The sequence below is a fragment of the Ursus arctos genome, unplaced genomic scaffold, assembly GCF_023065955.2.
Source record: "Ursus arctos isolate Adak ecotype North America unplaced genomic scaffold, UrsArc2.0 scaffold_2, whole genome shotgun sequence".
Taxonomy (NCBI): Eukaryota; Metazoa; Chordata; class Mammalia; order Carnivora; family Ursidae; genus Ursus; species Ursus arctos.
Window position 1 is genome coordinate 73543406 of NW_026622874.1, and position 15625 is coordinate 73559030.

The 15625-nt window shown below is 47.1% G+C and overlaps 1 protein-coding gene across 1 annotated transcript in view; it reads right to left on the reverse strand.

Annotated features, from left to right (window-relative positions):
• The window catches only part of GRIN2A (glutamate ionotropic receptor NMDA type subunit 2A), a 359508-nt gene that overhangs the window by 208186 nt on the left and 135697 nt on the right, over positions 1-15625 (reverse strand). The window lies entirely within an intron of this gene.

The following is a 15625-nucleotide window of genomic DNA, read 5'->3' on the forward strand; positions in this document are numbered from 1 at the left end:
TCTGTGCCTCTTTGTTGCCTTCTTTCTGTCTTTCACTCTTTTTTCTCGCAACCTGATTCATATATATGTACACGTTCCGCGTACACATATATTCTCCTTCAGCACATCCAGACATCGAGAGACAAGGGTGACGTCCCCTGACCACCATCCCTCATCCCAGGTCATCCCGCACAGCAACCCCTGTTGTGTTACATATTTGTCATAGAGCAACCCAAACCTCGCCCTGTGCATTTATGTTCCTATATTTATACAGAGAGTTATATCACCCCGTTTCATAACTTTTTACATAAATAATAGGATATGCATTTGGTTCTATAATATGCTGTTTTCACCCAAAATGGCGTCTTAGAGACCTCTCTACATCAGTACAAGACTCTACTTCCTTCTACCAAGTTTTTTTCCCCCATGGTGCATGTGTCATAGGTTAGCGATGGCCCTACAATTAGTATTTAGTCCATGGCTAGTTGATGCCATTGCCCTTGAAACATTGTGCGAAGTGAAAGCCGCCGGACACAATGCTGTATGATTCCATTTATAGGAAATGCCCAGAACAGGTAAAGGCCTACAGCTGGATCACAGATTGGTGGCTGCGAGGGGCTGGGGGATGGAGGAAATGGGGGGTGACTACTTAATAGGCATGGGGTTTCCATGTGGTCAGGTGAGGCAAAGGTTCCAGAACCGGAGAGGGGTAATGGTTGCACAATACGGTGAATGTACTTAATGCCACTGAATTGTACACTTTAAAAATGGTTAAAATAGTAAACTTTATATTATGGGTATTTTAGTAAAACAAAACCTGCTGGATCCCAGAGTATATGTCCCTTTAATTTTAATAAAGATGGGTAAATTGCCCTGCAAAATCTTACTCCTTTTCTCTGGTGTTGGTATTACCCTGTATCCCTTTCCATGTATCTTTCTCAGTTTATTTCAGTGTCTGTCACTCCCTCTCCTTTTCCCCCTGCCCCTCCCGCTTCCTCCCTCCCTTCCGCCTCAATGCTCTGGTCAGGAAACCCCCCTCTGACCTTCCTCTCTGATTCTAAGAGTTCTGACCATAGTTACATAGTTACAAAAGCTCCCTCTGCCCCCCCCCCAAATCCAGATACTGTAGGGGTTGGAATGACACGCTTGGCCTTCCCCTCCTGTGGCTCACAGCTGACTCCCTGGGGGGCTGGATGAAGCAGGTCCGCACGCTGAGGGTGAGGACGCACGCAAACCTTATGCCTGCAGTCAGGTCCGAGCGAAGGGGCAGAAACACTGCATCACTGGAACAAAGAGCACAAATCTCTGCACGTAAGGCGTGAATCTCCCAGGCACCCGCTGGCCCAGAAAGGCCATCTCGATGTCGGAGACTTCCCAGCTATAGGAGGGAGTACGGTGCTGTGCTTAAGAATCTAGGTTCTGGTATCAGACTGCCCGGGTTCAAATCCTGACTGAGGCACACAGCTAATGAGGTGACTCTGCGTATATTCACTTACCGCTCTGCGCAGTATTTTGTAATCTTTACAGTGAAGGACGGATGAAAAAGTAAGCAAGAATGCATGCAAAACATTGAGCTCAGGCCTTGGCACGTGGTGTATCGTTTCTACTTGCCGCTGTCACTAACTACCATCAGCTCAGTGGCTTCAACCAACACATACTTACTAGCTTACGATTCTGGAAGTCTCAGATTATAAATGAACTGCACTGGCTAAAATCAAAGCCTCCAAAGGGCTGTGACCCTCTGGGTACTCTAGGGCAGAATCCATTTCCCTGATTTTTTTTTTTCCAGTTTCTAGGATTTGCCACATTCTTTGGGTCCTGCCCCGCGGCCCCCAGCAGTCTCATTACCCGGACCTCTGCTTTTCTGTTTCTGTCTTCATGTCTCCTCCTCTGCCTCTGACCTTCCTGCCTCTTTCACTTTAGAAGGACACTTGTGATCACATGCCCCCCCCCAAATAATCCAGGATTATCTCCCCCTCCCGAGATCCTTCTCTTAATCACATCTTCAGAATCCCTTTTGCCATGTGAAGTAACATATCCACCAGTTCTGAAGACGAGAACATGGACGTTTGGGGGAACCCATTACGGTGCCTACCACATATGGGGAGACACATGCATTAGCAGCTGCTTTTCTGTGTTCCTCCTACTACAACAGAGAAAGAGAATTTCTTGTCCTCCTGAAAGGAAAATGAGAAGCAGGCATGGCTCAGATATCAAGAAACAATATCCTTCTCTCTTATCCTCTCAAATTACTTAATAAAACATCTCCTTCCTTTTTGCCAATGGGCCACCTGTTTGAAGCACTAAGCACTGAGTTATGTTCCAGAGCACTACTTAGTGCCCCTGAAGTATTTGAAGGCACTTTGGCATAAAATATACAAGGAAAAAGAGAAGAGAGAAGAAGCGTTCTGGGCATCTCAGCCTAGCTGAACCATGCTGACGTCATTGTGTTAAAGAGAAGAAAGGCAAAGATTCCTCTCCTTTATTCCTCACGCTTCTTTTTGTCTTAGATAGCATCGCACGAGCACCTGTTTCCTCTTCCTCTGACCTTTTTCTTCCTTTTCCCTTCCCACTGTCCTCACTCACTCCCTTCTCTTTCACTTTCCAGAAACAGCTGCAATGCTCAGTATCTCGCGCTTTGAATCCCCATTGTTTTGGTCCTAGTCTTGGTTGCGATACAAAGGGCAGACTCCACAACCAAACTCCTGACCGCTGGCTCCAGGAAGTACTAGAATGATGAACAGGAAAAGGAATGAAGGCGCTGTGATGTGAAAAAGAGCAGTGCACTGGGGTCCAGCCCACCTTAGCCTTGAACCCCAAATGACTTGGACAAGTTACTTTTCCTTTCGTGGCCTCAAGTTCCTTGTCTGTCAACATCACAGGCTGGACAGTACAAGCTCATTGGTCTCTTTCGGTTCTGATACTCTATTATTCTGTGGAAAGAAGGTCTATCCAAACCAAGCACGAAGAGCAGAAATGGCATCGATTTGGGGACTAGGTGGTCCTGGGTTTGAATCGTGGCCCCACAGCTTACTAGCTGAGTGTATCCATCAGTCAGGACTCATCGGGTTGCAAATGACAGAAAATTCAAACCATCTGAAACAATGAAGAAGATCATCAGCTCATGTGACTATCAGCTCATGTGACTGAATGACCAGTGAAAAGGAAGGCTTCAGGATTATTCTGAGTTGCTGGACCAATGATGCCATCAAGATTTTGTTGTTTCCAACTCTTGTTCTGCATTCCTTATGCTAAAACCATACTATGGACACAAGTTGAGCCTGCCAACCATTCCAGGAGCCACGTGCATGCATGTCCCTCCATGTCCTGGCTAATGGTGACAGGGTCACTTCAGAAGGTCTCAGAATCACGCTGACCAAATCTTCTCCAATGTCATTGTTTTAACTCATACTAAGCAATGGAGTCATACTAAGCAATGAACCAATCACCGTGGCCAGTGAATGGGAATTGCAATGCTTGGTTTAAGCCTGAGTCACACGGTCTGCCTTCCCCAAAGGATATGAACTGCATGGGGTCGGGGTGGATAGCCAAAGGAAAATTATGGCAGTTACCAGAAGGTAGAGGAATCCGTTCTGGAGAGACAAACACAATGTCTACCACAATGACCTCTGAGGATACATTTAATTGCTCTGAGCCTCAGTTTACTCATCTATAAACTAAGATAACACCTACCTTTAATTAGGGTTAGACACAATGATGCTTGTTAATCACTTATCCTGACATACGATTTACCCTGGCTGCAAATTTCCAATAAAAGGTAGCTACTAACACCATTATCATTATCAACACCATTATCACTATAGAAATTAATATATCTTCCTTTGGGTCCTGCCAAGTGAGCCTTGAGAAATCTCTCAGATGGCCACACACATCAGACTGGAGCTTTCAAACGGCATAAAATAACTAGATAAAGAATGTTAAAGCATGAAGAGGCGTCCCCTGGTGTTTTATAATTAACACAGTGCAAATGTTGAATTAAAGCCCTTCGTGGGCCTGAGCCCTTGGGAATGCAGTGGAAATCAAGTCTGGGAGGGGTACAATAATCTGCATCAATGGCCCATGAGTCTACCTCCAACCAAAGGGTAGAGGATTTAAGAAATGAAAATGTTTCTTCAGTCTGTAGAAGAACTTTCTTCCAGGGAGAGCTGATTATAGAAGGAATAGTTAGGTGGGAAGGTGATGAGCACATCTCTGGAGGCTCAATGACCAGATTCGAGGTACAGAAAAGGGACATTCATGGATCAGGTGGGTGAGGGAGGGGGTCAGGGTCGATGTCTATATGGCGACTTCCTCCCGGGAGCCCAGAACTCCATGAGAGAAGCGGCCAACTCAGACGCCTACATCAGGCAGGTAACATAACTGAGCAAAGTAGAGTGGGTAAATACCAGATCAAGATGAACCGAAGACTGCTGCCTTATCCCCGTGGGCAGCAACCGCTCAAACCCAGCTGTCTACAGCCACACAAGAATATAAGCTTCGTGCTGCCAGATCTTTCAGGATTTTAAGATAATCCAGAAATTATGGTTTTGTGTGAAATATTCCTATTTTAAAAGCTAGCCACTCACTCACATTTAAGATCTCGTGTAGGTCAAAGAGAACGCACTGGTGACCAGAATCATCCTGTGGACCCCCCATCTTGGGGCCTCTGTGAGAAATATAATTTTCATACGTGCCACCATGAGGTCTTTTATTCGTGTCCAAATTCATCAACATTTTATAAAACGTAATAAACTTTTCAGCATTAACGACTAAAAATGTCCGGCCTCTTGCTGCTGAGTGAGCAGATAGCTGCAGGGACTGATACTTATGGACATTAAGGCCCAAAGTAGCCCTTGAGGCATGTTTCAGAGAAATAGAATATATGGCAGTGAAGGTAAAATTAGAACCACATTTCTTGGGAAGCCTCCATGTGTCTGTATCTGGGGGATACAGAGTCCGTGATCCTCCATCCGTTTCGATTGGTCCAGTCCGGATGTAGGGAAGCAGAAACAGAAATCTTGGATGCCGATTCCAATGGCAGAGGCATGGACTGGTCAAGAGTGGAAAGGAAGAAAGGGAAAAAAGCCCACGTTGAAGATGTCAAAGGTAATTATCACAGAGGGACTTCAGATAGCAAATCTATTACACAGGAAAAGGAAAAGCAGGATTAGCTATGCGGAATTAAAGAACTAAGTCAGCCGATTCAGGGAAAAACCATATAGACCTGCTAAAATATTAATTAAAAAGAGAAAAAATGAACGGGCTTGAGCATGGAATGGTTTGCACTATTTCGGCTCCAGGAGACAGGAAAACCAAGAACACAGCGGGAGCATACCAAGGAGATCTGAGTTCTTGGACAAGACTGAAACTGTGCATGCTTGCACTTCTGGTTGCCTTGGCAACGAGACTCCTACTTTATACTAATGACATTAGAATGAGTAAAACCCCATGCAAATGAAGTAGACCGTGATTAGAGGCCTCGCCACATGTAGTCTCGATAATACCCTGGCAGAGGAAAGTTTAGAATACAGTTTGGCGGGGCTTGTCCAGCAAAGAACGAGGTCATAAAAGCAAAGAAAGTGAGTTATGAGTAAAAGGGGAAAATGCTTGAGAAAGACTGAGTTTTACTGACTTGTTGGTTCTCCCATTGATTTTGGTCATTATGGATAATAGATCATAGAGTCATGTGTCCACACTGCCTCATCTGCTCTATTTTTCTGTGTCCCTCCTGGGAAGGAACCACGGAATGGGAAAAGGTGGTTATTTACTGTCCCAGTCCCCTGTGTGTGCCATCTCACTGGTGTCCATAAAAAAGAATCAAAAGGAACCCGGAAAAGTTTCACAGAGTGACTTATGAACACATAAAGAAAGAGGCTGGTCATGGAACGTAACAGTTTCTTACGGGCCGCTGGAATGAACTGCCACAGACCTGATGGCTTAAAACAACACACGTTTATTCTCTTACACTTGTAAATTCAGAAGTCCTAAATCGATGGCACCGGGTTGAAATCAAGGTGCCAGCACTCTCTCTAAGAGCTCCAGAGGAAAAGCCATTCCCTGGCCTTTCCAGCTCCCAGAGCCGCAGCGCCTACATTCCTTAGCTTATGCCCTCACCCCCATCTTCAAAGCAAGAAGTATATAGCAGTTTACTTCCACCGTTAAATGCCTTCATCTGTTCCTGAGGCAGAGTCTCCCTCTGCCCTCCCCTTGTTGGCATATTTGTGATTATATTATTAGTCCGGCTGCATAGTCCAGGATAATCTCCCATCTCAAGATCCTTAATTCAAACACATCTGCAAAATGCCTTCTTGCCTTATAAGGTAACACATTCACATACTCACAGAGCCCAGGGATTAGGACATGGACATTTGAGGGGGTTATTTTCCAGCCTACAACATGGGGCAAGAAAGAGTAGACGTGGAGGGGAAAGGTGATTTTATGGATCGTTACTTGAGGCGCCTTATAAATTAGATCCCCATTAATGTTGTTGGAAAGATACAAGGAAAGACGGGGATTTCGTTTTACTAACTGTTAACTATGTTTCTCTGAATGTGACACAGCTCTGATGCTGGACCGCAAGGGGCGCTGGAATATACAAAGGTTACGCACCTTTATCAGTTAAAATAACCATTTGGGGGGAAAATGACATCCAGCCACATGCATCACTTAAAGTAATCATTTCAAGTAATGACCTGTTTGCCAGCACTCATTTTAAATAAATACTGACATGCAAAGTAGGAAAAGGAGGTTTAGATATCAGAAAAGCCACTTCTACGCTGAGCCAGTGTCATCTTAAACGTTGCCCCCTCACCTGCTCTCTCTCTCAGACGTCTGCGATGTGTATTGGTAAGCTTGGGCAATTGTATCAATGAAAGAACACGGATATATTGTTTTTTAATCACTCACGTTACTGCTACGGTCCATTCTGAAGGGCAATGGATGAGAAATTTCAAAACAAAGGTCACAAAACCAAATGTTATTGGAGCCAAGTGCGTACAGTAAGTTCCGGGAATGGTATAGGTGGGAAAAATCGCCAGTGGGGGGTGGGGAGGGGGGGGGACAAACGCCCTACCTAGAGAAAGAAGCCAGCACTCACCTCTCTCTTGCTATGGCCATTTCAAAAGGCAGTATCACCAGCTTGTAAATATTCGAGGGACATTAATAACCCAGAATTTCATGCAATATTTCCTGACTGTTCACTGTTGGAGACTGATTCAAAATACCATGCAGGCCAAATAAAGCTCATGTAACCTGTGGCTTGATACTTTGTAAACTCCATTACAGATTCTGTTGAGTATTTTTTACTTTCTGACCCAAGAATACAAAGGTTTCACCTGGTGGTACGATATGGCCGTATTTGTGTTGACTTTGCTATTTCTCATATGCCCACGCACACACACACACCTACATAAACCTATGATTGTGTGACTGAAAGACTTCTGAAACCACGAATTCTTAAAGGATAGCTTTTATCCTCATCTTACAGCTTTGGCCAGCACTGCCCAAACATTGGTTTGCCTACAGTGAAGATCTATCTAGGGCTACTGGTTGTTGTCATAATAACCTCCGTCATGTAACAGGAAACAAACCTCCCAAATGCCCAGCCTCAGAGGTCAATTTAGGCCAAAGAATCCCAGAAATCTGTAGCCAGGGAGGTCACTGGCCGTGTCCTCCTGGCCTATGGTTAGGTCTTGAATGCAACTATCCCAGACATATAAGTATTCACCCAGACTTCAGAACACAGGTTTGTTTCTTTTAAAGTGACTCCAAAGTCCACACCAACAAATAAAACATGTGACCAGTGAAAATATTTTGTTCAGACAGTGAGAAGAGCCCTGTGCAAGACAAAACAAGGCAATGAGATAGACTGCAATGAAAGATGTGCCGCTCCTGAGAAGGTAACATTCGTGCTGTGGAAGAAACCAGCCATGTAAAACTGAGGGGGCTAAACATTCTTGGCAGAGGGGAGTAGAAACGCAAAGCCCTGTGGTAGGAATGAGCTTGCAGATTCACAGCGCAGAAAGAAGGCTACAGGGACCTAGAGCAAGATGGGAGAGGAAGTGAGTGGGATTAAGATGAAATTAAGGCCACTGCTAGAGACCAGGTAAGAATACGGGAGCGCTTTCAACGGAAAGGTCTTCAGCAGGAAGTGATTTTTGTCTTCCTTACAGTTTTGGAAAGCTCACCCTGGCAAGTCATTCCACTTCTTTGAGCCTCTATTACACACTAAGATACAGCTAATATCCTTGTTTTACAGGACTCTTTAGATGGTTAGATCGGATCTTGGGCAGAAGGCATCAGGCATACAGCAGGCACACTACGACAGTGAGCTGAACTGAACAAGTTGAGGGAGGAGGGGCTGCAGGTAATGGAGGAAAATGGCTCTCCTGATCCCTGCCAGCCCCGGCTGCCAAGAGAGACTGTGACGGCACGGCAGTGTCTCCTCCTACCCTTGCTTGCCTCGATGCCTCACGCCGATGCTGCAGGTGAGCCCCAACAAGCACCCTGGGGTGGCTTCCAACAGGAAAACTAATTTGGTTGTATCATGCTGAGAAATCCATCTTCTAATACAAATGCAACAGGTTAGCAGGCAAAGAATGGACTGCTGGTGACCACAGGGATTAGCGGGACAGACTGGGGAAGGCTGAACAGTGCGTCTCCCCCATCGCTGGCGCTCTACGGAGCCGAGAAAGTGGGTGGGTTGTTTCTAACAGTAACCGCTGGCATACAATGAAACCATGAGGCCTTATCTACTCGCAGTCACACCAATCACCACGTGCAACACACCCCAGCAGTGCCTTTTGCAGGAAGCGTCCCGGGGCTGCTGAAACCTACAGACAAAGAGCTGTGTGCAAAGATGTTCGGGGCATTTTGTCGATAATGGCAAGAGATGGGGGACACTGCTGGATGATTAGGAGACATCCTCATCATAGATGCACCTTCCCTGCAGCTGATTAGAAAGCAAAACCGATCCGCACTTGCTGAGAAAGAACAACGTGAGGGACATAGCACTCAACGAGGAAGGCAAGGTGCAGACCGGTGTCACCACACAGCTCCCGTTTGTGACCAGAGTGGGTGAAATATTCACCCGCTGACGGAGAGCCTTTTCTGGAGCCAGGCACTGGGGGGACAGCAGTGAGCAAAACAGGTCGTGGCCTCGTGGAGTTTACAATGTGATGGAGGGGGACAGACAGCACACATGAAACTACATTCTGCCTCCGGTGGTGAGAAAGCACAGCTACCATATTTCTGCTCGAATTCAACTGAACCACATGAACTCGGCAGCGTGCGACCACTCTGACTTAGAAGGTAATTTCAGAAGGTCTAACCTCACGCAGACACCGACAAAACGGTGTAAAAACAAACAGCGGGTCCTCCAGGAAGGGAGGGTTAAGGAGGAGAAAAGCTTACTCTTCTTGTGGTGGGCTGATTAATTATTTTATCACATGCATGCATTGGCCTATTCAAAACAAATATGTACTTGAAAACACGTCATCACAGGAGCAGAAGAGTCGGCACACAGAGAGGGAGAAAGCAGATACGGAGGGAGTGAGAATTAAGAGCTAAGAAGAGGCAGGATTTTTTTTTTTTAATACAGAAATCAGCAGGTACGGCGACCTAGTGTACCAGGGTATGCTCAGCTTGAAACTAAGAGTGGGTTGCGATTCAACTCGGTCCCCAAGGAAAGCAGAACCCCTAGACATAGATCAGAGAGACCGGTGGTAACTGGGGAGAGACCTGGGCAGGATGGGGTGCGGTGGGCTCTGTGCCTCAGCTCACCAGCGCCCCTGCTCCCGATGATCCTCGTCGTGGGGCTTTCTCACCTGCCCTCGATTCGCTGATACCAGCAGGGGTTGCAAAAGGTCACTTCCCACTGTCGCCCTCCACGTCCTCAGTGCCTCCCTCAAATGAGCAAACGTGCTAACCGACCTTTCCTGAAGGAGCTGAAAACCAACATTCACTGTTCCAACACAGAGCAGAGGCGGTCAGGCAGCAAAGTCTCATGGCCAGAGGCAAACTCAGCAGGGAGAGGCTCTTACAGGACAGAGATGAGCAAGAGACAGAGCCAAGACGGGATGACGGCCAGAAACACACAGAGACCGGACGTGAGGTTCCTGAAGATGCGGCCTGGCATGGAGCAGCCACTTATCCTGGGCCAGATGCAAACCTGGTCCGCTCTGCTCTATGCGTGGGTGGCGAGGCCTGACGAGACATGCTAACTTTGAACTCTGTCCACATTCCCGCTCTCTACTTCCTAGCTTTGTGCCCTGGGGCACACCAATGAACGTCTCGGAGCCCCCTAGCTCCAGTGGAAAGGCAGATAAACAGAAGACCTGATTAGCACCCTCATTTATTTAATTACCTAGCTGTTCATGCGGCATGTATGTCTAGCTCTTTATGTTACTCTATATGCTTATGCAAGAATAATCCGCTCCCCCTGCAGGTGAATTCCCCATCCTTATGCTTCTGAGCCCTCCAGAACTTTTGAGGTAGGAGCTTATTCTAGAAACAAGACATTACTTAGTCTTGAGAGGAGTCACAATTGTGCCTACCTCTGAAAATTATTGTAAAATTATTGTAACACAGTTCCTAGCACTTAGTAGACTTCTCAATAAAGGCTTCCCATCATTATTGCCCATCCATGAACACATGGGTATGCAGCATACGGATAACAGGGGTGCCTGGGTGGCTCAGCTGGTTAAGCACCTGACTCTTCGTTTCAGTTCAGGTCATGATCTCAGGGTCGTGGGACTGAGCCCCACCGTGGGCTCTGCACTATGTATGAAGCTGGCTTGAGATTCTCTCCCTGCCTCTCCCTCTACCTTCTACCAGCTCATGATCTAAGTAAATAAAAAAAATCTTAAAAAAACAAAACAAAACAAAACAAACAAAACAAGGGATAACTAACTGAAAGAGCAAACTTGAACCCTGGACACCCTTCCCTTGCCCATCTAGGGCTCTTACCCTGGTCCCCAGGGAAACCCTTGTATATTTATACCGTGCTGGTCCCTCGGCCAGGTCTACCACTGTGCACAACTGTAGGAGGCAGCATTCAGATTGTATTCCACGAGCACACTCTCCCACTGGCATTGGAGTCGTGCAACATGGCAGCCCTCCCATGCTCAAGTTTTGGGTTTGTTGGGTTATCACGAAAGCATGTGCTTCCAGGGGACCTCACCCTGACTCTTCACGGCCATCCATCAATGCCACACTCCTTCCTTAGCAAAGGTCACCCACCAGCACCTGGGCAGATACACCTACCTCTCTCCCTGTTTTTCTGGTTCACGAATCAATTTGATATTACCGGGAATATTTGTGCCTTTCCTGTGAAGATAGCTCTTAACAGGAACTGGAGAAAATGTTAAACTTTTTGAATGCGACGATGATGTGCCCAGGGCTTCATGCCAGTTGGAGTTCTAGGCTGCGAGGTGAGAGGGGTCTTAAAGGTTCTCCATGCTGTGCTCCTCCCTTTAAGAGGAGAAATTGAAGCCCAGGAAGGAAAATGGATTCAACCAAGTCCGCTGAGCTCACCGCAACTCTCTGCGCTATTCCACATCACCGGCTCCCCCTTCTGTACTTAGTCAGATGCTAAGGGACCTCCAGAATCACCTGGGCCTCAACCTAAAAACCATTTCAAGCAAAAAGCTGACATCAGTATCCAACTCTTCTTGTACTAGTAGCAACATCCTATTTCCCTTTGGGAATCAACTCCCCCCAGTCACACCAGCGAGGGCTTCAATCAAGGCATCTGCCCTGCCCAGGTCAAGATGGGACCAACCACTCAGACTCATTCCCCCAAGAATTCCTATCTCAAGGGAAAGACACAAGTTCAGAGCCAATTCACCCCGGCTGCTGAGTGCTAATGTGCCCATCCGATCCTGCTTCGTTGGTCCCCAGAGAGGACCTCCTTCTTGTTTTGTTTTGGCTTTTTTTAAAGATTTGAGAGAGAGCGCACACTAGTGGAGGGGCAGACGGAGAGGGAGAAGCATACTCCCTCCTGAGCAGGAAGCCTGACACAGGGCTCGACCCCAGGACCGTGGGATCATGACTTGGGCTGAAGGCACTTAACCTACTGAGCCACCCAGACACGCCACTCCTTCCTGTTCTTGTAGAGGTGTGCTTTTTCAGAGCATCCCTGACACCTATCAGTGAATTATTTTTCAATGTAATCGAGCCAAGCCCTTTAATTCAGAGATCACAAATGCACAGGTCTACAGTGGAGAGGTAAAGGAACTGCCTAAAACCCATTCAGTACTCTAAAGTACCACATGGGGTGCACGGAGTCATGGACCCCAAAGATGTCCATGTCCTAATCCCTGTTACCTTATGTGGCACCTCTTGCCACGTGAGGTAACATAAAACAGACCCAAGTACAGAGACCTGGGGCATACCACCAGAGACCTGCTTTCAGGGGACTTACTTCAAGTCAGTGACAACGACTAGCTCCCTCAAGCAGGGAGATTCAAAAAGAAGAGAGAGAGAGAGAGAGACTGCCTGCTGATTCTGAAAGCACTTCCAATGTCTGAATATACTCACATTTGGAAAACCACTTTGCCCTCTGCACGCAGCGCACAGATTAATCTGCCTACATTTAACAGTGCGGTCTGAGCGTGCTAAGCCCTTCACCTGCTCAATCAGCCATTCACTGCATTCCTTCGACAAACATTTACTGAGCACATGCTCTTTACCAAGCGCCAGCCAGCAAGTGCAGAGGACAGGGAGGTAAACCACTCAGCCCCTGCTCACAGGGAGCTCAGGGAAACGGACACCCAAGCGCGTCCTCCGTAGTGATCGGGCAGATAAAGCAAACATTCAGCACAATGCCAAGTGTGTGATGAGGGTTCAACATATGACAGCTATTGCTTATTTCCCTTTCATAATCATTGCTATCATCATTACTATTAGGCTGTGAGGATGAGAATTAGATCATGCATGGAAAAGATCCATCACAGTCTGGCACGCGGCCGGAGCACAAGAAATGGGAGGCATTGTCCTAAGGGTGGTGGGGAGGAAACTGTAAAATCTGGGAGGCATTTCAAAGAGGAAAGCTAAGACAGTATTTCTAAGAAGAATCTGTGGGCACACTTCAATGTAAAGACAAAACGCATTTCAGGACGCCTGGGTGGCTCCTTTGGTTAAGCGCCCGACTCCTGATTTCAGCTCAGGCTGCGATCTCAGGGTCAGGGCATTGAGTCCCATGGAGGGCTAGGCACTGGGCCTGGCGCCTGCTTGAGGATTCTTTCTCTCCCCCTCCCTCTACACCTCCTCTCTCTCTCTCTCTCTCTAGGAAAAAAAAAGAGAGAGAGAGAGAGAAAGACAAAATGCATTTATAATTAGCAGCATTATTTGCACATAAGACAACTTATCTACCCAAGGCAAAAAAAAAGAAAAAAGAAAAAACAACAACAACAAACCGGTTTGCTCTCAAGTGGATTAAACCACCCCAGCCCATGCCCCAATTCCTCCTTCTGCTCATTTGCTTGGCAAATGCTTTCCTCTGAGATTGCAGCCAGATCAATTTCAGCCTCGCACAGAACGGCTTCGGAACAATGGGCATCAGAGACAGTGTCTCCCGGACTGGCCTCACGCTGACTGCCAGGCCAACTTAGAAATCACCCCAAAGAAATGAAAAGTCTCCGTAGCTCCGTGCTCAGGGTCTGAAACCACAGAATTGTACTTTTTCCCCACGGGTGGCTGGGTCAGAACATTTAGTCTCCCATCTTAAAAGGAAGTTTGTCACAGATGCTACGCTGGGCCAGAAACTTGGGGGAAATGTAGGAGACGGTGCTATAAAAACAGCGAACTGCCTTTTTCCCATGATGGAGATGGTTCATCGATAAAGAGGAAGGAGAAAAAAGCAGGCTCGGGGCACCCAGGCTGCTGAGCTCAGCGATGCTGGAATCGCAAAACTGGTCCAGCTGCTGGCTGGTCCAGGCCCTGCTTCTCTGCAAGGCCCTAAGGATGTACACAAACCGTCCCTACAATTTCAGGGGCAGCCCGGCCTCCAACGGCTCTCAGACCTGTCCTTCCTGCCAGGTGTTGATCTTCCCATTCCTTCTCCTTTCTCACCATCCAGCCAGGGGTCCTGCAAATGCACGAGGACTCCCATGGAAACCAGCTTCCAATTAAGCAGGGGAGCCTCCAGGATCCTGCAGGAAAGAGAAGGCTTTCTCTGTGCTACTGGAAGGAAAAAAAATAGCCCTGAGCTGGGATTGGAGACAGTCCTAGATCTGGCTCCACCATGAACCCAGTTTCTCTGGCCCTCAGCTTCCCTGTCTGTAAGACATGGGGAAAATCGGGAATGATCCCCATACACCACCTTTCAAAAACCGTTTCCTCGGAAATACTGGACATCAACATTGGAAGGCCATCTCAACTTCCACTGCATGTTAGCACCATGCAGGGCACTTTTAAAAATATATATTTTATTCATTCATTTGAGAGACAGAGAGAGAGAGAGCGAGCGGGAGGGGTGGAGGGAGAGAGAGAAAAAAATCCAAAGCAGACCCCGCACTGAGCACAGAGCCCCAAACAGGGTTCGATCCCACAACTGCGACATCACTACCCGAGCGGAAACCAAGAGTCTGACGCTTAACCGACTGAGCCACCCGGGCACCCCACAGGGTACTTTTTAAAAATTCAGATGCCTGGGCTCCACTTCAGAGCTACTAAATCAGAAAGCTCCAGGGCTGCTAACGGGCATGTGGGCTTGGGAGCCAGCAGGCAAGAAGGAGAAAAGGTGGAGGAGAAGCGTGTGCTCAAGGCCACTGTTCCCAGTGTGGTGCTTAGACCTGTTTCTTATGGGTCCCTGACAAGATGACACAGAACTTGGGAGTAAAGTGTCTAGCAACTTTTATAAGCAATTTGGCCCTGCTTCAATGTCTAGCTGTAGGGTCATCTGGGTAGTGATTAATGTTTATTGTATTTTACAAAAGTTGCTGACAGTGAAGGAAGGATTCATAATTTACAATAAAAGTAGATCCCCCTCCCCCACATGCACACACACACGTGTGCACGCGCACACACACACACACACACACACTGCTGCTGATTTACAAACACTGGTGCAGGGCGGAGGGACCAGCCATGAAGTCAGGTGAACCCCTATCGAGACCCACGCTCGACCCTTCATCCACGGCATGCACTTGCACACTCCCTGACGCTCTCTGGGTCCACTTTCCTCATCTGGAAAGTGGGAAAATGCATACCTGCCCCGTGTTATTTTTCTGACAAGTCCAGAAGTCATCTTATGTAGAGAGCAGCTTTCACATGTAGGTGACCAATAAAGATAAAACCGGAGTTCTGCACATTACTAATAACATAAGGGGGAAGTTAAACGCGTAGGGCACACAGTAGTCGCTCAGCAAATGTAAGGTTAGAGTCTTCCCTAGAGTTTCTGAATAACCAAGGAGAGCATGGACTCCAGAGCCAAGAGATCAAACACACTTACTAGCCCTATGATACAAGGCGAATTAATTAACTGTTCCAATTCTCAGCTGGAAAATGAGGGTAAATAATCACGGTGTAACCCATGATGTTATAAGGATGAAATAAAATTAAGTACATATAAAGCACCACGCATCGTGCTTGGCCCCGGTTGCGTGTTGCGTGAATAGCAGTAACGTACTGTAATAATCATCATCAG